General features: G+C 40.1%; 1 long non-coding RNA gene across 3 annotated transcripts in view; it reads right to left on the bottom strand.

The window, feature by feature from the left end:
- The window catches only part of LOC149467122 (uncharacterized), a 120,079-nt gene extending 96,947 nt beyond the window's left edge, over positions 1-23,132 (bottom strand). For 2 of the 3 annotated variants that reach the window (XR_016312007.1, XR_016312008.1), the window contains exons 1-2: positions 22,825-23,062; positions 10,697-10,832 (exon numbers count right to left, since the gene is read on the bottom strand). This is a non-coding gene — a long non-coding RNA (uncharacterized LOC149467122). Of the gene's footprint in view, positions 1-10,424; positions 10,833-22,824 lie in introns of those variants that run through there. The other variant, XR_016312006.1, reaches the window with a different exon arrangement.
- Positions 23,133-24,636: the final 1,504 nt, after the last annotated feature.

Below are 24,636 nucleotides of genomic sequence, written 5' to 3'. Positions count from 1 at the left end.
AAAGACATGTAGCAGAATACATTTAGGCGTAAATTTATGAAATTTATCAAATTTATTTACTGGATGTTTTATAGCAAAAAGTAAAAAATATTGGGTTTTTTTTTTCAAAATTGACGGTCTTTTTTTGTTTATAGCGCAAAAAATAAAAAGACAGATCAAATACCACCAAAAGAAATCTCTATTTGGGGGGGGAAAAAGGACATAAATTTAATTTGGGTGTAGCATTGCATGACTACGCAATTATCACTTAAAATAACGCAGCGGCATAGCACAGACAATGGCCTGGTCAGGAAGGGGGGTAAATCCTCTGAAAGGCATGTGGTTATCAACAATATATTGTCAACAACAATACCTAAATCCAATATCATCAGTATAATATATAATTTATAAATAAGTACAGCAGTGATTGCTAACAATTTTGTGCTATATGGCACTGAAAATTGCGTGGTCATGCAATACTTTACATAAATGACATTTATGTAATTTATTTCCCACAAATAGAGCTTTCTATTGGTGGTATTTGATCACCACTGGGTTTTTTATTTTTTGCGCTATAAACAAAAAAAGACCAACAATTTTGAAAAAAAACAAACAATATTTTTTTCTTTCTGCTATAAAACATATTCAATAAAAATATTTTAAAAATCAAATTTATTCATTGATTTAGGCTAATATGTATTCTGCTACATATTTTTGGTTAAGAAAATCCCAATAAATGTATATTGATTGGTTTTTGCAAAAGTCACTATGGTATATATACTGGAATTTTTTTTTTGTTTAATTTTATACTACTAATGGCAGTGATCAGCAACTTATAGCGGCTCTGCAATATTGCAGCAGACAATCTGTCACTAACTGACACTTTGTGGGAACCAGTAACACTAATACAGTAATCAGTGCTAAAAATATACACTGGGGTTCAGGGGCATCCCTAGGGTTGGTATCACCAGGTGTGGTAACACTTGGTGTCACCCCTCCGACGATCTCCGCAGGATGGATTGGATCTGCGGGTTGAGCATAATGGATCGGAGTCCAGGCAGATATTCAACCCGGTCACTTTAATACAAGTCGTCTGATATATTACACGCCCTATCTGACATATACAGGAAAGCAGAAAATGATATCTCCTTAACCGTCACAACAGGTATGTCATATTTCATATGTAGACGTTCAGCAGAAGATTCGGCGTATTAATCTACTCGTGGATAGAATGTTATATGTATCCAGGGTAAGTGATGAACCATGACATCAACTGGGAAGGTTTTTGGTCATAGCTTGGGTCTCCGCCTGCAACACCCGCCCACATGAGGCGATTGGTTCTCTGCTTCAGGGAGACACCCTGCTGAGTTCCTAGAAAAGGCTAAGCTAAGCTGAGTTGAAAAAGGTTGAAGATTCTCCCTTTTAACATCGGAACTAACTTTGGGAGATAAGGCATCCTTTTGGCTCAGGAAACCTGATCTGCTTAAACCGAGGCTGATGGCAAGTACTTTATCCCTCTAAACTTCTTTCTGTTATCTCTTTGCTGTGTTATTGCTCTTTGTATATTTATACATATATATTGGCTACATCGTTTTCTGTAAATATTTTTATTGCACCCTTTTGACCTTTTAGTAATAAATCTTACTTTCTGAAAGTGTTGAACTCTTTCTAAAGCTCTTTAATGCAAACTAAGAACTCCTGCCTCTGAAGAGCGCTACTGTGTGTGTGTTTTAAACTTCAGTATATCTCTGCCTGCGGTGACAGTGGTATACTGACGCTTATGCAAACATCATAGTGTTATTGCTGATATTGCCGAGTTTCCTCTTTCTCTGTACAAAAAAGAGGTGGTGGCAGTGTGAAAGGTTAATTGTGTAATTAACCTGACCCAGTAGCAATCACTCCCAGGCTGCAGATACACAGATTGTGGTCCATTAGCTGGAAAATCTTTGTGCAGAGTGCAGCTGCGCGTGGCATTGTTACGTACGTGACAACGCAGTTTTAGATTGGCTAGTCCTTCGGTCACGAGTTTGGTGAGAAGGGCTGGGGTCTGATGCCGCGATCGTCACAGCCCAAGCTCCACTAGCAGGGTTACAATGGGTGGGCAAGATGCACACTGCCTATTTAGCCTCACACCCGGTCATTAGCCCCACACTAGCAGAGATGGACAGATTTTTATATTTCATCTATCTTCCATATCCGGCTTCCCTTTGCCGATGACACCAGTTATTGACCACCCAGGCTTTTCCCCAGGCCTCACAAACCCAAACTTTTTAAGACAGACCTCGAAAAGTCTACTTCATGCCTCTTATTGCCTTCATCCTCCTTTCTTTAGCCCAGGTAAGACGCTTCTGACGTTGTTTGTTGTTCAGGAGCGGCTTGACAAGAGGAATACGACATTTGAAGCCCGTGTCCAGGATCCGTCTGTGTGTGGTGGCTCTTGATGCGCTGACTCCAGCCTCAGTCCACTCCTTGTGAAAGTTCCCAACACTTTTGAATGGCCTTTTCCTGACAATCCTCTCCAGGCTGCGGTCATCCCTGCTGCACCTTTTTCTTCCACACTTTTCCCTTCCACATAACTTTCTATTAATGTGCTTTGATACAGCACTTTGGGAACATCCAACTTCTTTTGCAATTACCTTTTAAGGCTTTCCCTCCTTATGGAGGGTGTCAACGATGGTTTTCTGCACAACTGTCAGGTCAGCAGTCTTTCCCATGATTGTGATTCCTACTGAACCAGACCAACAGACCATTTAAAGGAACCCTTTGCAGGTGTTAATTAGCTGATTAGAGTGGGACACTTTGAGCCTAGAATATTGCACCTTTTCACAATATTCTAATTTTCTGAAATTGTGAAATTGGGGTTTTCATGAGATGTAAACCATAATCATCATAATTATGACAAATCACGGCTTGAACTATCTTGCTTTACATGTAATGAGTCTATCTCATATATTAGTTTCACCTTTTAACTTGCATTACTGAAATAAATGAACTTTTGCACGATATTCTAATTTTTTGAGTTTCACCTGTAGGTATGCTTATGCAGGGATGCACAAGCTTTTGGGTTCACTTTGAGAGGGATTGAACATTCTTGACCCTCTCAGGCAACATTTTATAAACCCCATCAGCCCAGTAACGCTGTACCCCACAATGAGGGTTATTTACTAAACCTGGAGTGTGCAAAATCCGGTGCAGCTCTGCACAGAAACCAGTCAGCTTCCAGGTTCTATTGCCAAAGCTTAATTGAACAAGCTGAAGTTAGAAGCTGATTTGCTACCATGCACAGCTGCACCAGATTCTGAGTGCACCAGTTTTAGTAAATCTACCCCACTCTCTGTGCTTATTAACATAAAACACACTTGTTTATTACTTCATAAATTTTCTCAGAGGACCTCCGATATGGAAGAGATTGAGTTCTGATGTTGTACACAAGGAAGTGTTCATGTTTTTAATGGATGTAGGTGAAAAAAATGTTGTTTTATTTTTTAACGTTATTACACAGTTTAATGCAAGTTACAGTGTTTTCTATAATCACGAATTTGCCCAGATTGGCTCATTTCCAAGCTAACTTGTTTCATGAAAACAGCCAGCCTTACTCTCAGGCCTACAATGTTCATCTTAACATAAAAATGCTTTTTTCATACATCAGTTTTCTTTCTCATGCCCTCACCCATATTGGCAAGGACATCTCCTCCCTGCTATATTATGAAGGTCAAGGGTATTTTACCCTGCCTAGTCCACCTGAACTAAACTATAGTAAAAACCCCAAAAGTTTGCTTACTTTGAAAGATGATTGCAGCCAGATCAAACAGGCCATGGTCTTCAACACTGGTTGGGCCTGAGCAATAAGGCTCACAGACTTGTGTAGAGCTATCTGCTCACAAGGTCAAAAGTCTAGTCATACCAGTAGAAAGCCATTATTCATTGTTTTGAAGCCATTCTTTGTCTGTGCACGTCTAAGGAAATAAACCTGGTGATCTTGTACAGCTCATACTGCACACCGTGTGTTTTATTTACTAAAAATAGCACTCCTAGATTGTAAGCTCCAAGGAGCAGGGCCCTCCTAACCCTCCTGTTTTGAACTGTATTGTTGCTGTATTGTCTCCCTTTATTTTGTAAAGCGCTGAGCAAACTGTTGGCGCTATATAAATCCTGTATAATGATAATAACTAAAGCTTGTTCACTCAAAATCTCTTGTACTTCTGCATAGAAACCAATCAGCTTCCAGGTTTTTTTGCTGATGCAGGACATACTGTACATGGGTCAAATTCTGAATGAATTTTCTTTAGAAAATCAGAAATTTTGTGCGTGTTGTAATCTGATGGTGCCACCAATGATTTCAAAATTCGACCAACCAAGCCTTCAATTTCACCTCATGTTGCTACAGAAAAGAATTTTCATGGCCAAGAATTTTCTTTTCTTTCCAGGTCACAGCTCATGCTAATTTCTTTTTTGATTATATTTCTCGCATCATTCTCCCATCATTGATTAGAAAATCATTAATTGTTTAAAAAGTTTCCAACATGCCTGATCACTCAAATTTGATGGTCGCACAAAAGTCAGCTGTTTCTGTGACCCACTAATGGTGCAAAATTAGAACAAAAATTCTTAGAAAAGATTCTCGAAAGAAAATTATTTCGGAATTCGATCATATATGCCCAGCTTAAAGCTTAATTGAACAAGCTGAGCTTAAAAGCTGATTAGCTACCATGCACAGCTGCACCAGATTCTGTGTGAACCAGCTTTAGTACATAAACCCCTGTATTCTTAAAGTATATGCGAACCTCAACTTGTAAAACAACCCATTCAGTTTAAAACAGAAACGCAAGGCTAACATGTGGGTATACAGTATATTCTAAATATATAAAATAAAACAAAACATTATGAATACCTTTCTTTCTTTATTTTTTGTAAAGTGATCTTATAACCTCTGTTCTCAGCTGCATAGGAGGTTGGAGTGGAGATTGTAGGGGGTGTGTCAGCAGGAGGCAGAGAAAGAGCAATACACTGATCTTCCCAGTGAACAGCTGTGCAGAGAGGTGTGTCAGCACAAGTCTTGACCATTGGAGGACAGGCATGCTGTGCTCCCAGCACAACCAGAAAACTGACCACACTGGCAAAGATGTGCTTCTATGGATAGCATGGTCAGTTTAAAATAGGAAAACATGGGGACTAGGAGGATCACCAGATATTTCACACAAAGGAAGCAAAACAAAGAGAACAGGATACTTTTTCATACAAGTACATGGTACAAGTGGCACATATCGGGAATATGAAATGTTGGGGTAACAGACCCTTTATGGTAAACGTGAGGACTGCAATAGATATGCCTAATGTCTCTTATTAGGTAATCCAGCTCAGCAGTAAAGTCTTCCCAACAATTTTTTTAATAATGATTTTGACGATCAGACAGACCCCAGCCCTTCTCACCAAACTCGTGACCAAAGGATTAGCCAATCTAAAACCGCGCTGTCACGTGTGTAACAATGCCACGCCCAGCTGCACTCTGCACAAAGATTTTCCAGCTAATGGACCACAATCTGTGTATCTGCAGCCTGGGAGCGATTGTTACTGGGTCAGGTTAATTACGCAATTAACCCTTCACACTGCCACCACCTCCTTTTTGTACAGAGAAAGAGGAAAGTCGGCAATATCAGCAATAACACTATGATGTTTGCATAAGCGCCGGTATACCGCTGTCACCGCAGGCAGAGATATACCGAAGTTTAAAACACACACACAGTAGCACTCTTCAGAGGCAGGGGTTCTTAGTTTGCATTAAAGAGCTTTAGAAACAGTTCAACACTTCCAGAAAGTAATATTTATTACTAAAAGGTCAAAAGGGTGCAATAAAAATATTTACAGAAAAAGATGTAGCCAATATATATATATTTAAAAATAGCAATAACACAGCAAAGAGATAACAGAAAGAAGTTTAGAGGGATAAAGTACTTGCCGTTAGCCTTGGTTTAAGCAGATCAGGTTTCCTGAGCCAAAAGGATGCCTTATCTCCTAAAGTTAGTTCTGATGTTAAAAGGGAGAATCTTCAACTTTTTTCAACTCAGCTTAGCTTAGCTTTTTCTCGGAACTCAGCAGGGGTCTCCCTGAAGCAGAGAATCAATCGCCTCATATGGGCGGGTGTTGCAGGCAGAGACCTAAGCTATGACCAAAAACCCTCCCATTTGATGTCATGGTTCATAACCTATTCTCGGTGCATTTAGCAGCCTTGCCACTAGTAGATTAATATGCAGACGCATCTGTTGAACGGTTAGATATGAAATATGACATACCTGCTAGGATGGTTAAGGAGATATAATTTTCTGCTTTCCTATATATGCCAGCTAGGGGATGTAGTATATCAGGCGACTTGTATTAAAGTGAGTCATCCGAATATGTGCTCCATGTTTATGTAATTATGTCCTATTTGAAGATATAAAATTATATGGAAAAGTGAGTTTTTAAATGTAAGTCTGTTTTTACGACTACCTGGAATGTCTTTGAAGCTCAGTGAGGGCTTGGTTTATGGTTTTATGATCCCTTCTCCAGCAAGAGTCTCGCATGACGCCCTCCCAATGAGTTTGCTGCCTGTGATCTCTGTCATCATCCAGACCACATGTCACTCAACAGAGAGGGAGGGGGGATATTGGAGGAATCTGATTTGGGAGAGAGAGATACAAGATGGAGGGGTTTGGAGCAAAATGAATGACCGCATCCATCTCTGTGTGCATGATTGCTACAATGATGACAACTATGTAATTCTTCTTCACCTTACCACAAAAAAATGAAAAAATTTAATTCCTGAAAAGTTCTAAGTGTGCTCGAACAATTTAGAAATACAGCAACCTCTAAACACTATGATAAACTCAATACTTTCATGAATGAGGGAAACTTGAATAGTAACTGCCATTTGTACATAGCACCATTTAACAGAATTAATGGTGTGGTATGTGTGTGTGTTTCATATATATACAGTTGTGTTCAAAATAATAGCAGTCAGACATCACTAACCTGATCAGTCACTGTTTTTGGTAGAAATTATATTTCTACATGGCAAATAATTTACTAGCAGGTGTAGTAGAGTAATAGAAATCCAACAGACCCAACAGTCATGACATGCATGCTGCTGATTCTGTGTAATTGAATCACTAATTGAAATGGGTGTGTTCAAAATAATAGCAGTGTGGAGTTCTATTAGTGAAGTCATTCATTCTTTAAAAACAGGTGGCAATTATTGCTCTTATTTAAGGAAGGAAGGCAGCAAATGTTGTACATGTTGGTTACAGTGCATTTCTCTCTGAAATTCTGAGGAAAATGGGTCGTTCCAGACATTGTTCAGAAGAACAGCGTACCTTGATTAAAAAGTTGATTGGAGAGGGGAAAACATATAAAGAAGTGCAGAAAATGATAAGCTGCTCAGCTAAAATGATCGCAAATGCTTTAAAATGGCAACCAAAACCTGAAAGGCGTGGAAGAAAGCAAAAAACTACCATTCGAATGGATAGAATAGCCAAAATGGCAAGGACTCAGCCAACAATCAGCTCCAGGAAGATCAAAGAAGGTCTAAAGTTACCTGTGAGTACTGTTACAATTAGAAGACGCCTATGTGAAGCCAAGCTATCTGCAAGAAGCCCCCGCAAAGTCCCACTGTTGAAAAAAAGACATGTACTGAAGAGGTTACATTTTGCCAGAGCACATTGACTGGCCTAAAGAGAAATGGCGTAACATTTTGTGGACTGATGAAAGTAAGATTGTTCTTTTTGGGTCTAGTGGCCGGAGACTGTTTGTCCGACGACCCCCAAACACTGAATTCAAGCCACAGTCCACGTTGAAGACAGTGAAGCATGGTTGTGCAAGCATCATGATATGGGGATGTTTCTCATACTATGGTGTTGGGCCTATTTATCGCATTCCAGGGATCATGGATCAGTTTGAATACATCAGAATACTTGAAAAGGTCATGCTGCCTTATGCTGAAGAGGAAATGCCCTTGAAATGGGTGTTCCAACATGACAACGACCCCAAACACACCAGTAAATGTGCAACATCTTGGTTCCAGACGAACGTTATAGAGTGGCCAGCCCAATTCCCGGATCTTAATCCAATAGAAAACTTTTGGGGTGACATCAAAAATGCAGTTTCTGAGGCAAAACCAAGAAATAGAGAAGAACTGTGGAATGTAGCCCAATCATCCTGGGCTGGAATACCTGTTCACAGGTGCCAGAAGTTGGTTGACTCCATGCAACACAGATGTACAGCAGTTCTCAGAAACAGTGCTTATACAACTAAATATTAAATAAGTGATTCAAAGGAAAGCAAAATCTTCAAACATTTTTCAGTTTATATAGTGAATGTTTGAGTTTGTAAAGAAGAATACAAACACTTATTTTTTTGGACAGTCTAATATTCACTTTTCTTCACTTTTTTTAGAGGAACAACACAAATTTGATATATTTTTCTTCATGTTTTGATTTGGAATAGAATGTTTAGTGTTCCCAATGCCTTTGTGTGTATGGAAATAAAAGCTATTAGAAGGATTTTGAGCTTTATTCACTTTTTTTCAACACACTGCTATTATTTTGAACACAACTGTATTTATATATTTATATATATACACACACATACACTATATTGCTAAAAGTATTGGGACACCTGCCTTTACATACAAGAACTTTGATGGCATCCCAGTCTTAGTCTGTAGGGTTCAGTATTGAGTTGGCCCACCCTTTGCAGCTATAACAGCTTCAACTCTCCTGGGAAGGCTGTCCACAAGGTTCAGGAGTGTGTCTATGGCATTGTTTCTCAACTCCAGTCCTCATGGACCCCCAACAGGTCATGTTTTCAGGATTTCCCTCAGATGAAACAGCTGTGGTAATTACTAAGGCAGTGAAACTGATCAATTCACCTGTGCAAAATAATGGAAATCCTGAAAACATGACCTGTTGGGGGTCCATGAGGACTGGAGTTGAGAAACATTGGTCTATGGGAATGTTTGACCATTCTTCCAGAAGCACATATGTGCGATGAGAAGGCCTGGCTCAGCATCTCCACTCTAATTCATCCCAAAGGTGTTCTATCAGGTTGAGGCCCAGACTTTGTGCAGGCCAGTCAAGTTCCTCCATCTCAAACTCGCTCATCCATGTCTCTATGGACCTTGCATTGTGCACTAGTGCGCAGTCATGTAGGAACAGGAAGGGGCCATCCCACAAAGTTGGGAGCATGAAATTGTCCAAAATGTCTTGTATGCTGATGCCTTAAGAGTTCCCTTCACTGGAACTAAGGGGCCAAGCCCAACCCTTGAAAAACAACCCCACACCATATTCCCACCTTCACCAAACTTTACTCTTGGCACAATGCAGTCAGGCAAGTACAGTTCTCCTGGAAAATGCCAAACCCAGACACATCCATCAGATTGCCAGACAGAAAAGTGTTATTCTTCACTCCAGAGAACATGTCTCCACTGCTCTAGAGTCCAGTGGCGCGTGCTTTTACATCACTGCATCCGATGCTTTGCATTGCAATTGGTGATGTAAGACTTGGATGCAGCTGCTCAGCCATGGAAACCCATTTCATGAAGCTCTCTATACACTGATGTTGTGCTAATTTGAAGGCCACATGACGTTTGGAGGTCTTTAGCTATTGACTCTGCAGAAAGTTGACGACTTCTGCGCACTGTGTGCTTCAGCATATGCTGACCCCACTCTGTCATTTTACGTGGCTTAACACTTTGTGGCTGAGTTACTGTTGTTCCCAGTTGCTTCCACTTTGTTATAACACCACTAAGGCAGTCTGCTTGCCTTGGTGCTTGGTTTTATACACCTGTGGCCATGGAGGTGATTGGAACGCCTAAATCCAATGATTTGGAGGGAGGTCCCAATACTTTTGGCAATATAGTGTATATACACTCCACTTTATTAGGTACACCTTGCTAGTGCCAAGAAAATATCCCCCACACCATAACACTACCACCACCAGCCTGAACCATTGATACAAGGTATCCATGTTTTCATGTTGTTTACAACAAATTCTGACCCTACCATCTGAATGACTCAGCACCCAGTCTACCCACTCCCCTCTGACCTCTGACCACCTTTTTGTCCACACAACTGCCACTCACTGGATATTTTTCCCTTTTTGGACCATTCCCTGTAAACCCTAGAAGTGGTTGTGCGTGAAAATCCCAGTAAATCAGCAGTTTTTGAAACAGTCAGACCAACCCATCTGGTACCAACAATCATGCCACGTTCAAAGTCACTTAAATCTCCTTTCTTCCCCATTCTGGTGCTTAGTTTCAACTTCAGCAAGTTGTCTTCACCATGTCTAGATGTCTAAATGCATTGCGTTGCTGCCATATTATGGGCTGATTAGTAATTTGTGTTACCAAGCAATATATATATATATACATACACACATATCTATATGCATATTTATACAAATATCTACATATGTTTATATTTATATATATTTATTATATATTTAAACAAATGGTTTATGTTGAGCATAAAGAAAAAAAATATAGGCTCTTTGCACATGCATCAAGGTAATATTTTTGAATTCTGCAATTAGTCGCTGTTATAACATTGAGCTGAAAGTAAGTACAGAGGCACACATCTGTGTGCTATGTACATTTGTTACTATTTTACTAACACAATAAATGTAAAGTTTTTTGGCACAGCTTTTAGCGAAAATAGTTGAGAAACGCAATATCCTGAAAAACAACCTTGCTTTTCTAGGTTTATATCACATCTTGGTTCATTTCCAGGGAGGAATCTTGAAGGAATTTTACTCCCCCAGGCTCTCTCTGTGTTTCTCTCCCCTCAGCGTCTTGTGATGTGTTGCAGTTCATGACCAGTGATCTATGTAAAGAAAAAATAGGTTGAAATAACTGAAGCATAGTAAACTGCACACAAAGTAACTGAGATTTTTTAGCAAGGAATATAAAGTTGAGATGCTTGTCCTGAACTACAGTCTTATTCCTCGTGGTCTTCACAATATGACTTCTCCCAGTCAAAGCCCATTCCATGTTTTACCACAGTAAAACTTGACACCAGGAAAGCATTTTGCAGATGAGGATGCAATGATCTTAGAGAGCTGTCTAGACAAAGTAGCAATGTTATTTCAATTATTGTATTAATGTGCTACGTTTGATAGGAATAATAATTATATGCGTACCATATCATGAACATGTGCTGAAGCAATATAGCAAGAGTAATGTGTTTTAGTAACAGTAGTTGGTTTTCTCAAATACCTGAGCTAATTCCTTCCATTATTTATTGTTGCATACTGCACCAACATAAAATATACTGACTCATTTACAGCTAAATTGCAGAGAATTTCATTTTTATTTAACTGTCACTTAAAGTCAAATGTAGGTACATCCAGATGCTTGAACATTAGTTTCAATCTCTTGTAGAGCCCCCAGGGCATCAAAAAACCATGATGTTCTGGTTACAGCTGAGATTGCCATTCTGCAGTAGAAAGTGCCATTGTTTGACTCCCAGAAGTTGTGCGAGTCCTGGATTAGAGCACACCTGTGCATCATCAGACGTATGTGCCTGCCAGGAATTAACACCACATCTGAAAACCAGACAATGGCAGTCTTCCATGAGAGTCTTGTCAGTGACAGCTAACCTTCACCCTGACAGGGCAATTCAAATATGTCTGAGCAATCTGCAAAGTCTAGTATCTACTGGTAGACAATAAGCCATCATCTTTGATAGCTGTGAATCCTAAGTGATGATATTTTAGTAAATGGACAAGATAAGGCTTCAACACCACAGCCATCAGCTCTCACGCCACTTGTCAAGGAATCTCAAGATACAGGTCACTTACCACCCTAGATACTTTTATCTAATACCAGGCCATACAAAACCACATAGACTGAACTACTGTTATTTTGAGTCAACCCCATGCAGTTGTGGAGGTAAGGGGGTGCTTTCTCATCCTGAGGAGGTAACCCTGTGCCGCAGCAATATTGTAGAGCCTATTAAAAGGACATATTTTCCAATTCCATCTTGTGATCTCAGGCACAAAATTCTTACCATTCTCTTTTCAGCCCTAAAGAGGTTTTTGTTTTTGCAAAGTTATGATTAGAGAGGGTACATTAACAGGGTATCAAAAGGATTATTAAGAAGCAATGGTCTTGGAAGAGCAGGATAGGGTACAGTCACTTTGCTAATACACGACACCTCTGAATATAAAAAAAACTGTCGCAAACCTCAGTCAGAATTTTTTTTTTTCGGCATTCTGTATTTCTGTTTCCCATTAATTTTTGGAACAACATGATGTGATACATGAGAAAAACAATATTAGTTAGCAGCTAATACTTGCTAGCTAAGAATGCCAAGCACAGATGTGGGTATAGGATTGTGTATATGGAGGTTTTCTAAGTATTTTTTTTTCTATTGGTTGAATTAGATGGACTGTTTTTATTCAGCCTAACTATGAACTATGCAACAATTGCATTTATTGAAGATAAAACGTGTTCTATTTTGAAGCAGACTGAGATTAATTTACCTTTTCAAAACAATTGAGTGACTTCTGTTAAAAACTGTGCTTTGTTAAACAATTGGGCTGCATTCATGGAAAAACCTGGACATTAAGTTGCCATTCTACAATCTTAATGGCTGCCAGATCATATAGGTGAAACTCGAAAAATTAGAATATTGTGCAAAAGTTCATTTATTTCAGTTATGCAACTTAAAAGGTGAAACTAATATATGAGATAGACTCATTACATGCAAAGCAAGTTCAAGCCGTGATTTGTCATACTTGTGATGATTATGGCTTACAGCTCATGAAAACCCCAAATCCACAATCTCAGAAAATTAGAATATTGTGAAAAGGTGCAATATTCTAGGCTCAAAGTGTCCCACTCTAATCAGCTAATTAAGCCATAACACCTGCAAAGGGTTCCTGAGTCTTTAAATGGTCTATCAGTCTGGTTCAGTAGGAATCACAATCATGGGAAAGACTGCTGACCTGACAGTTGTGGAGAAAACCATCATTGACACCCTCCATAAGGAGGGAAAGCCTCAAAAGGTAATTGCAAAAGAAGTTGGATGTTCCCAAAGTGCTGTATCAAAGCACATTAATAGAAAGTTATGTGGAAGGGAAAAGTGTGGAAGAAAAAGGTGCACAAGCAACAGGGATGACCATAGCCTAGAGAGGATTGTCAGGAAAAGGCCATTCAAAAGTGTTGGGGACTTTCACAAGGAGTGGACTGAGGCTGGAGTAAGTGCATGAAGAGCCACCTTACACAGACGGATCCTGGACATGGGCTTCAAATGTCGTATTCCTCTTGTCAAGTCGCTCCTGAACAACAAACAACGTCAGAAGCATCTTACCTGGGCTACAGAAAAACAGACCTAGTCTGTTGCTCAGTGATCCAAAGTCCTCTTTTCTGATGAGAGCAACTTTTGCATCTCATTTGGAAACCAAGGACCCAGAGTATGGAAGAAGAATGGAGAGGCACACACTGCAAGATGCTTGAAGTCCAGTGTGAAGTTTCCACAGTCTGTGTTGATTTGGGGAGCCATGTCATCTGCTGGTGTTGGTCCACTGTGCTTCATTAAGTCCAGGGTCCACGCAGCTGTCTACCAGGAGATTTTGGAGCACTTCATGCTTCCTTCTGCAGATGAGCTTTATGGGGGTGCTGACTTCATTTTCCAGCAGGACTTGGCACTTGCCCACACTGCCAAAAGCACCAAAACCTGGTTCAATGACCGTGGGATTACTGTGCTTGATTGGCTAGCAAACTCACCTCACCTGACATTGCCAAGAGAAAGATGAGAGACATTAGACCGAACAATGCAGAAGAGCTGAAGGCCGCTATTGAAGCATCCTGGTCTTCCATAACACCTCAGCAGTGCCACAGGCTGATAGCTTCCATGCCACGCCACATTGATGCAGTAATTGCTGCAAAAGGGGCCCAAACCAAGTACTGAGTACATATGCATGCTTATACTTTTCAGAGGTCCGATATTGTTCTATGTACAATCCTTGTTTTATTGATTGCATGTAATATTCTAATTTTCTGAGATTGTGGATTTGGGGTTTTCATGAGCTGTAAGCCATAATCATCACAATTATGACAAATCACGGCTTGAGCTATCTTGCTTTGCATGTAATGAGTCTATCTCATATATTAGTTTCACCTTTTAAGCTGCATTACTGAAATAAATTAACTTTTGCACGATATTCTAATTTTTTGAGTTTCACCTGTATATGCCACCTTTTATTGTTTACCTAATTTATAAAGCACATTTCTTGTACTTATTTGCCTACATTATCCACTCCAAGAAAAGACACCGTCCTCTGGATTTATTTTGTTTGTGTAAAACAGAACTTCACATTAGCTACTAAAGGGGCTAAGGAACAGTAAGCCTCGGTTCACATATATGCAAATTGGATGCGATTTGAACTGCATCTGTTTCGTATGACATGTGAACAATACCGTCCTTCTATGGAGCTGGTTCACATATGTGCCGACCAGTCACAGCGCAAAAGAGTTAGCCTAGAAAAAAAGTTGTTGCCTAGAAAAAAAGTGTTGGGAAGTCCAAAATGTTACCATTGTCACCAGACTAGGAGATGGGGGCAGCTGTTTTAATGACAGCTGTGTAAGAGGGGAATTTCCTTCACTGTGGAGAGGATTTCTTTCATTTCCTTCTGTGTCTCCATAACAAGAAGTGGAGAAAAATCTCCACATGGACACAGGCAGCAAAAATTAAACAGGAGTTTTAACCATCCAATTTTCCAAACCTAAAAATAAACCTGTGGATTGCTAGATCCTCTACTGCTAACTTTTACTGAAACTCCTGTGCTTATACTAAATAATTTAGCAAAGAAAATGCGCTGAAAGCATTTAACAGGTGATATCAGCATGGTTATTTTAAAAATGAATTCAGATGATTTTTTTTGGACCTTATTCCTGGTTCTAGAGATCACAGGCACATGGCTTTGGTTGCTAGACAAGATCTAAGCTATAATCTAAGTTCCAATCTTGAAATCTGAAACTTTGTAAAGCCTAAATTGGTATGTATATGTGTATACAGCAAACACATTTATAGCACAGAAATGTGTATGGTCAAGTAAATGGCATATAATTGGTTTACAGACCATTTCAAAAATATTTCATTTCATGACACAAAAACTAGTGAAAACTTCAGACTTGGTATTTCTGTTAGACATCAATTAAATGTTTCCTGTATTCCAACCACAGCATCACCTGCCTGGACTTTGCATGTTCTCCCTGTGCCTGCATGGATTTCCTCTGGGTACTCCGGTTTCCTCCCACAGTCCAAAGAAATGCTGGTAGGTTAATTGGCTCCTGTCTAAATTGACCCTAGTATGTCTATGTATAAATGTAGGTTAGGGACTTTAGATTGTACGCCCCTTGAGGGTTAGGGACTGATGTGCATGTACAATATATATGTAAAGCGCTGCGTAAATTGAGGGCGCTATATCAGTACCTGTAATAAATAAATAAATCTGTTAATCATTTTCATACACTGGTTTGGAGTTATTTTGGCACATTCCTCTAAATAGAACAAGTTGATATTTTTGGACTGTGCTATGTTAACTTCTCCCTTTGGGTCATTTCACACCACTTCATTGAGAATACGTTAAGGATAGAGTGTATCTTCATTATCATTTCAGAATTACTAGTCTAGCCCACAAGAGTATAGGAAGGTAGATTAAGAGAGATAAGTGAACACCTCCTAGTTTTATGGGTAAGTTCACCTTTTTAGAAAAAAATTATAAATACACATATTTTTGCAGAAAATAGTGTATTAATAATTTTTTACTGCAGGAGGTTGGAAAGCATTAAACCCGTGATCAGTAAATCAGGGGTGAAATGTCAGGCTTCTACAGACAAGCCCTGCAGCTTTCGGCCCATACCTCCATATGGGCTGTCATTTTGAAAGGTTCAGGGCTTTTGAATGAATTAAAAGGGCACTCATTAGTGTCCTCACAGTTCATTCAGAACTGCAAGCCATCTGCTGTGGCTGAGAGTACTTGTAGTTAATTCATTCACAAGAAACTGTTAATGAGTGACCTGGCCATGTGAGTGGAGCCCAGCATGGCTGCACTGTTTTTGAATTGTGACAGCTGGTGCAGGGAGAAGATCCCCCTCCACACTGAGGGGGTCTCAGGGGAGAGACACCAGGAGATGGAACATATTGCATGTTCCACCCTAAATATGGGAACGTATACTCACCCAGTAAGCCCCAGTAAGGAGGGAAGCATGTTAGGGGACAGATCCTGAGGGGAGTGTCTGTGCTTGTACTGAACAATTAAGTTTGCTGAATTGTGTGTGGGATGAATGGACTCTGGAGGAATGAGCACCAGCAAACTAGAATTGAGGTTTTAAGCTGGCCATACATGGAGCGGATGAATTTCAGTCCAGATTTGGGCAGGGTGGTTGTACAGAAGTTGACTTCTGTACAACCACCCTGCTGAACCAGCCGAATATGGCCAGCTTAAGCCAACATATTGCAGTTAATTTACTAAAACTGGAGAGTGCAAAATCTGTTCAACCAATCAGCTTCTAACTTTACATTGTTCAATTAAGCTTCGACAAAAAAAAAAACTTGAAGATGATTGGTTTCAATGCACAGCTGAACCAATTTTTGCACTCTCCAGTTATAATAAGTCAACCCCATTGTGGCTAATTTATTAAAGAAATAAAGCCTGTTTACTTTGGAAATTGGACTATCACTTTGCGAAGGAGTTTGCACTTAGCTTAGTAAATGCGGAAAAATTGCGCTAAATTAAATCATCCAATCGTGTGTAAGCAAAAATCCTTTTTTATGTAGCATTCCTTGCACATGATTGGGGATAATTTTCAAAGTGAATCTTCATCACATTCACTAAGAAAAGGGAAAATTCCATTGCAAAGTGAAAGTTCTGATTTTTTTGTAAATCAGTCACACTGAAAACTCTACTCCCTGAAAGGTTTAAATCTTATTTCAACAGTTGCTAGGCATGAATGAGAGTGATTGTAGTGGCCAATCTACCCTGCTTCTATAGTCTACTTTTGATGCAAATTACTGAAAATAAAGTGCCACAACTTGCTTCTAATCCTGAGAACCAACTAATCACTGACCTAAGAAAATGGTTGTAGAGGCAGTAGATCCACCTCCTCCATGAACAGTCTTCTACACAGTATATAGAATACTCCAAGTTCAGGATGTGGCCCTAACACAAAGGAGAGGGCATTAACAGTGATATAAAAAATAAAATGTAATTCTGTTGTAAAGGTTAGCCATATTTCTAGAAAAGAAGGAAAACTCAAACTAGGTATCCTAATTTTAACAAAAAAATGTTAGGTTCTACCAGATCATACCCCTTTTCCCACTGCGGTCCTCTCTCTCTAAATAATTACACTAAGCAGCTAGTTTGGAAAGAGATGGCTGTGCAAGTACAGACTTATGAGATGAGAACCCATATTTGAAAGTCAAATTTATTTTCCTGAAATATAAGCTCACATACTGACTATGCTAGAGCTTGTTAGCCTAACATGGAATCTTTGGTGCAGCATTGATAGGTATAAAATCTTCCTCTAACCTAACATTTTCCAGATAATATACTATTAAATGCTAAAGAAGAAGGCACAAATCATGTGCTCTTTCCTAGAAATATAAATTGCTGAAATAGCAGGGATGTTTTTTCTCTTCATGTAATACTTCCCATGACTAAACTTAATAAGGGCATGTTTTTTGTCTTTCTTGTATTTTGATTTTATTGTTAAGTTGGAATAAGAAACAAAATATGATTTCCCGTGCATTCATGGTACTCACATGATCCATTCTTATGCTTACCTGTGCCATTGTTCCTTTTGCCATTCCACCAGTCATGTCTCCCTACATTTTTTAGCAATATTCTCTACAGTTCATGTTGTGTACAAAGCATAAAACTGTTGGATTGCTCTCAAGTTCGGTTGACATAGCTTTGTCAGGTCTACAAAACAAGATAGGACTATGAAACCTCATCACTCTCTGATTGTCCATAACCTAGAGGGGAGTGGTTCTGTTTCCTGTAATTCATAATATTCAATACAGACAGAGAGCACAGGAAGATATCATCTCACAAAACTTCTGACACTTACTGTAACAGGTGTTTTTTTAACTTATCAAACAGAAGCAAAACACTTTCAAAGGTACATTTAATGCAGAGCTCCACCCAAAAGGGGATGTTCAGTTTTAAGACTTCGTCCCCCGCTTCCCGTTAAGGATTGGCACCTTAGGGGAGCAGAGAAGGGGTACGCGAATTTGACATGTACCTGTTCCCACTTCCGCTGCGATTGCCTAGGCCAGAGGTATTAAACTGGTGGTCCTCCAACTGTTGCAAAACTACAAGTCCCATTATACCTTAGCCTTTGGGAGCCAGGCTTGTAACTGTCAATCTTGCAATGCCTGATGGGACTTGTAGTTTGGCAACAGCTGGGGGACCACCAGTTAGACACCTGTGGCCTAGGCAATTGGAAGCAGGAGGTGTCCTCCCTCCGTCCCCGTAGCCTTCTGGGACACGTGACAGGTCCCAGAAGACTACGGGGTCATTCACAAAGTGCAGCGCTATTCGCACATACTCAGTGGGCACCCGGCTGTGAAACCTCAAGCTGTCACAGCCGGGTGCCCACACTGAAGATGCCAGGGAGCAAGGAAGGCCAGTGATCTCTGCTGAAGTGAGGACACCGCTGGATTGAGGGACAGGTGAGTATCTGTTTTTTAAAAGTCAGCAGCTACACTTTTTATAGCTGCTGACTCTTATTTTTTAAAAATTTGACTGGAGCTCTGCTTTAACAGACCAAAGAGGACCGAATAAGAGACATTCTTTGTTGGGGTTTACATACGCCTTATTTTAATCATTTAATTACTAGAGGTCAATGAAGCCTAGATGCCCAGAATAAATTTAGCGGTATATGTCAGCAATAACTCTATGACTAATCTGCCTACACAAATAATTTTAAAATTTTTTAAAGACAGGAGTGCTCATGCTTTTTTTTATAAGCTGACAAATGAACACATTTTTTTTACATGTTTCAATAGTTTGTTATTTTATACACAAGTTTTTGATCAGATTTTTACAGTTTTTCTAATTAATGTTTATTATTTATAAACTGTATAGTACAATGACAGCTGTACCTTGCTGGTTTTACTGTCGCTTTGCCTCTTTCTGTATGGGAGTTAGTTAGTTAGTTAGTTAGTTAGTTAGGACCAGCACCTGTAGGTTAGAATGTCCAGAAATAGTTCTTTTAGGGCACTGTGTCGGAGAATACTAATCTACAGATTGTGATGGGGAAAAGGGTAAAGACTAAGTTCACCTTTGGAACATGTTACATGTGTTTAGGGTGTAATATTTAACATGTCCAAGCTCCTGCCTCCTCTCTCCCCTGATCCCCCTTCTCTGTGACAGAGATTTGGGGATTTTCTCCCCGTACCCGCTGTCACAGTTTAAAAACACAGCCATATCATTCATTCAAAGAGTTCTGTGAATGAATGAACTGCATGTAGTTTCTGCCTCCGCAGCTGATGGATTGTACGTCTGAATGAACTGCGAGGATGCTGGTGAGTGCTTTCATAGTGCATTGATCTTTCTGTCATTCAGTAACTGCCTGCCCATACAAGGCATGGGCAGACAGCTGTACTGAGTGTCTACAGGATCCAGATATTGCACTCGTGATTTGCTGATCCTTAATGCCTTAACAACTGCAGTGTAAAAAAAAAATAAATGCACATTTTTTTAACCTGCAAAATGATGTTCATTTATTTATTTATTTAAAAGGTGAACTTTTCCTTTAAGTAATGTTTTAAATGTGTTAAAGAGTCCTTACTTCTAGCATGTTATGGGCTCTTTAAATAAGGTTCATGGTGGGATTTCCCAGTGGCTATTATACTTCTAATGGTAATTGACAATGAAAGTGCAGGTACTAACTAACCCAGTCTTCCCACTTACTGTACACCATGCCTTCCTCCTGTCAGACAGCAATCAAATGCATACCTCTGATACAAACAGTCAGCTTGGCTTTTCTAGGGCTGGATGGGATTTACAGGCTCTGCCACACTGCATGACTAAGGCACAACAGACGTCATCAGCTCAACGTGATAATGACCACTATGTTCCCCCCCAAGTCCTTCTCCCCCAACTTAACTGCAATAACCACCACAACACGATTTTGGAGTAAAATTGGTCATAGCAGCCATTTATTAACAAATAAACAAATATAACAAACATTCCTTAAAACAGAAACAATGTTAATAATACAGTAACAACAAACATAAGTTTGACGATCTTTGGAGGCACTGAGCCTCAGGGACAAACCCCAACTCTCTACTTATACTTACCAGTTAACCCACCATTAACTGGCATTCCACAGGGGACTCCATACTTTAGATGGGTCCCTAATATGATAATCACAACAGATTTTTTAAACGCCTCCAAAGACCCCATCTGCCATGCCACTATGACCACCTAATGAGAATTGATCCAGCGCAGGGTCGGGAGGAGAGAACTTTCTTCCTCAACATTTCTTTCCCAAATGTCTGGAACGTTACAATCCCGCCTTGAAGACCCCCTTCAGCCCCTCCTTCTACTGTGAACCCACCAATCTCAGTAAATGCCTCTCTTAACTGCTATTTACAATTAACCCTATCTCTCCCTGATTCTCCTGTTTCCCAGTCATGCTAACCCTTCGCTATTCTTTTTTTTTTGGTTTGGGCTATTCTTTATTCGCAGGGCAGCACAGTGGCTAAGTGGTTACCACTTCCACCTGGTAGCACTAGGGTTATTGGTTCAAATCCTAGCCACAGCACTACCTGGATGGAGTTTGCATGTTCTCCCTGTGCCTGTGTGGGTTTCTTCAGGGTACTCCAGCTTCCACCCACACTCCAAAGACATGCTGGTAGGTTAACTGGATCCTGTCTAAATAAAATGTTTATGTATGAATGTGAGTTAGGGACCTTATATTGTACACCCCTTGAGGGTTAGGGACTGATGTGAATGTAAAATATATATGTAAAGTGCTGCGTAAATTGACAGCACTCTTTAAGTACCTGTAATCATAATAATGTACCCATACATTTAACCTTGTATTTACATGAGATGTTTCTATAGAATATAAAGGCCACCCTAAACACATGTCACTACCGTCAGCAGTGGTATATAAAGCATATAAGAGACTGAGTGTATCCATTGCAGAGAATGCCCTTTGAATCAGCCTGGAACTGTGGCCTCCAAATCCACCAGGAAGTGTGTCTGCATTGAAGGTATGGTTTTTACTGTAAGTAGTGCAGTGCCTGGGGACATAGAAACCAAAGGTAGTTCCTAACTACATTTTATCCTCAGCTGTCAGTTACAGTAATTCTTAAAATATAGACACAAAAAATAGCAACTGAAAACTGAATTCTGAATTTAATAATGACTTTGATTTTTAAGATTCTGTTGAATTTGGAAAATTGTTTACTGACCTTTTGATAAAAAAAAACTCTGCCTGCCTCAGCTCAAGCATTGCAATTTTGCTACGAAGATAGTTTTTTTGATCATTTAGCCATGTAATCAAAAAGCTATAAATTCAGTGTAAGGTGAATTTCTTGGAAAAAGACAAAAACAATTCTACAATTCTCTTTAGAGATTTAATATTACATTGTTATGTTGGAAACTAGTCGAAGTATACTTTACAAGCCACATAATACAGAATGCTTACCAAATGTAATATTAGATGGGATGGAGAAGAAAGAGACGAGGCAGGATATTTGCACTTGTTTAATAAGCATAAGCAGAATTATTGTAATGTCAGAAAGCGGCTTTCCTTTTGGTAAGAGAAAGGAAGTTAAACAAAACCACTGGCTGAACACATAATACAAATTGTACTTCCTCTTATTTGAAAGCATATTAAGAGCTGTCTGGACGCCAGCTGTGTGGTTGCCTTCTCCATCTACTGGCAGCACCCTTTCACAATAATTATTACTAAGTTAGGGAAAGGAGAAGGAAAACCCTATTTTTCTAAGCAAGCTGGTTGTTTATAATACAGGGCAAATTCCATGCAGGCAATGCTTTGTATTGGCAAAATAATATCTAATGAACACAATTTGGTAAAAAAAAAGTGATCTCACAAAAGACATGGCTGCAATGAGCAATGTTGGCTTGTCTGTGTATTTTATTAAACAGTGCCTGCCAATAGAAAATCAGGCAATTGCATAAACTGCTAAAATATTTAAGGAGATGCTACTAATAATTATATATAAAATATTATATGCTTTGCTATATACGTGTAGCTCTACCCTCGTGAGGGACGCTTGTATGATTTCCACAGGCTCCCCTTTACTCGCCTCACAGCCAGGCATGGTGTATTCCTGCAGCCAAATACACTTACACATACTGCAGCTCGATATCTTCAGTGATCGGTCTAGGGGATGTTTGTGTTTGAAGTTTTATTATAGAACTGGGGATAGGGATGGGAAATTGAAGTAGGATATTCCAAAAATTAGAACTATTCACACTGAGGACATCAAGCTGATCTCTTAGTTGAACACTGTAGAAGTTTTAGCTGACACTAGATAGCAGACTTCTTTGTAACATATAACAGCAAGTAGTTTAGGAGTGAGCAAAGTTCCTTTAGCTGTAGTAGTAGATACAGGGCTGAACACATCGGGTACAAGCCCATTACGACAGACTACGACAGCCCAAAGGTAACATAGCTGAGCAAAGTCCTTTGCAGTAGCAACACTTGGACAAGCTCTTCAGAACACTAGCCAGTGTTCCCTTTTTCCAGACCCATGCTGACTATATCAAACACCAGGGAGGTAGCAAGCACGCAGCGTCCCCAAATTTCTCAATGTCAGTACTCACAAGGCTCATGGGCAGAATGGTTGCCTCCTTCCAATCATCCAAGCGAAACCCTCCAATGATACCAGAAAGCTTTGGTGGACAATTCCCCTCAGTCTGCTTACTGAAGAACCAGGGTCATGCTCTCCAACATCAGGCCCTCAGGTTGACCCACCTGAGGCCACATGGCAGCATGTACCATGCAAGGCAGCCTGCCTCCAACTTGGCTGGTGCAATCCACTCTCAAGAAAGACACTGAACCCATGTGCTCCCTGAACATAAATACAACTCCCAGCATTCAATGGGGCAATCCTTCCCTGCAATTGGCCAGGGCTGTATCCATATTCATGCTGTGCATTTGCCTAGCCCCTACCCATGTTCTGGAAGGCTCTCATAGCTTCCTGAAGGCTGGCAGAACTCAGACAACCTCCAACAGCACGGGAGCAGCATGAGCAGACCTAACTAATCAATCACAGCACTCTATTACACAGAATACCACACTGAATTTACCTGACAGCCTCTCTGGTAAGCAGAGAAACACAGCTATACTTAACCGAGCTATACATATCCTAGCACCTAACTAGGAGGGTGCTACACACATATGTCCATTACTTATGACTTTCTATTCTATATTTCCATTTTCCCTTTTCTACTTGCTTTCACATAATAAAGTGGAATTAAACCATCAGTTTAACGGTTTCTCAAAATAGTTACATTCAGGGTATGCTGTGAATGATAATTTTCACAAGTGCTTTCAACCAAACTGTCAAGTCATCAAATGGTGTCATAACAGATCACATGTACAGCACCATGGCATCTGCAGAGCAAATAGAGCCTAGCAAGACAGCTTTGTGGCAGTAATGTAGTGGATAGTTTATTTCTGCTTTAAGGCTGCTGTTGTCCTGCTCTTTATAGCCTGTCCCTTTTTACAGGCACTACAGTAATAGCAGACTGAATGTGTTTTTTACAGGGCTTATTTCCAAACTTTGGCTGGTAGTAATTGATTTTTTTTCACAACCTGTTCTTGTCTGCATGCACTGCACTAATAACAGATTGTATGTGTTTTTCACAGGGCACATTTCCTTACTGTTGCTGGCTGCATTTCTTTTGAAAGGCATCTGTTTAAAAACAGTGAAAAATGCCTTGGTGTAGGACTATCCACTTAGGAATCGCTTGAGATTTGGGTCCCCCTATAGTCCTGCACAGCCAAGCAACGTGCATCTTCACATAGACTTGCATCCAGAGTCAGAAATCAGTCCTTGAGCTTTGGTTTTGTTATTTTTATTTAGGGTATTTAAACTGGGATAGGGTTAGGGGTGTACAGGACAACTTCCTGGAACTATTTACAAGCCTTCACTGCAACACAGTCTCTGTTGGAGAGCTAGCCACCCCAGACCCTAGATGAACTCCTCTTCTTCACCAAGCAATCTGGAGGTATCCCTGAACTGGAGATCTGATTTCTGTCACTTTAAGAGATGGACAGTCACTGCCAGGATGCGAATCTGGCTTCCCACCAGGGGAAGTGCTCCTTCCCCTATCTGCCAAGGGGTGCAGGGATACTCACTCAGATCCTCTCCTGTACCGCTGGTGGATTGGTGGCTGCTCTCAGGCTGGACCGCTCCTTCTCTGCTGTACAGGTGGTCTTCGCTCTTGGGGCCAATGAAGCTCTGAGCTTTTCCTTTCCAGCTCTAGACCTGCAGGTAGGCCCCATCCCACCGGGACTCCTCGCAACCTCCAGCCTTCAGCCTCACATCTTCTTCACTGTCTTCCACCTGACTCTCCTCCTCTTACTCCTACTCCTGCTATTGGAGCAGGCTCCCTTACTTTTTAGGGTTG

This window comes from Staurois parvus, unplaced genomic scaffold, assembly GCF_062004578.1.
Source record: "Staurois parvus isolate SC_StPar_1 unplaced genomic scaffold, SC_StPar_1.0 ptg000122l, whole genome shotgun sequence".
In the NCBI taxonomy this organism is placed as follows: Eukaryota; Metazoa; Chordata; class Amphibia; order Anura; family Ranidae; genus Staurois; species Staurois parvus.
The sequence above is the reverse complement of the archived record's forward strand: the minus strand, read 5'-3'. Positions and strand labels throughout refer to the sequence as shown.